At 30.8% G+C, this 504-nt stretch overlaps 1 long non-coding RNA gene across 1 annotated transcript in view; it reads left to right on the forward strand.

Moving 5' to 3' along the window:
- Nucleotides 1-504, forward strand: part of LOC136796669 (uncharacterized) — a 22,131-nt gene that overhangs the window by 12,259 nt on the left and 9,368 nt on the right. The gene's annotated exons all lie outside the window — the stretch shown is intronic.

The raw sequence follows: 504 nt of genomic DNA on the forward strand, positions 1-504 counted from the left end.
ATAAATGGAATATTGTCCATTATAGATAATATATTGTCTTTTTTAATCATTTATATTTATTGTATCCAAGTATTTTAACTTTATTTTTATATTTAATAATTTTAAAATTTCTTCTTCTCATCAATTATGTATATTATCATTTATTAGAAATTAGCTTGTAGTAGGTTGGACGGTTAATTAATTTATTTTGAAGAAGGGTCTTAATATGCTGATTAAACTTATTCATAAGTGAGCGGGTGGGATAACGGGTTGAAGGTAGATAGGTGGATTGGTCAGAGAGGGGTTGTGTAATTTTTTCAATTTACTCAGTCTTATCGAAGATGACAGCCAGATTACTTTTGTCAGCTCTAGTTAACAATAAGTTGGTCATTAGAAGAAAAATTTGAGAAAGGATCTGGTGTGAGATAAATCTTTGGAAAATAAGGGGGAGAGATGGGAATGTTGGGATGTGGGATGTTGTAGGTGATTGGATATCATATTGTTAATCCGAATGCGGGATAGTTC

Source organism: Halyomorpha halys, unplaced genomic scaffold (assembly GCF_000696795.3).
Source record: "Halyomorpha halys isolate HHAL.00 unplaced genomic scaffold, Hhal_1.1 Scaffold1350.1, whole genome shotgun sequence".
In the NCBI taxonomy this organism is placed as follows: domain Eukaryota; kingdom Metazoa; phylum Arthropoda; class Insecta; order Hemiptera; family Pentatomidae; genus Halyomorpha; species Halyomorpha halys.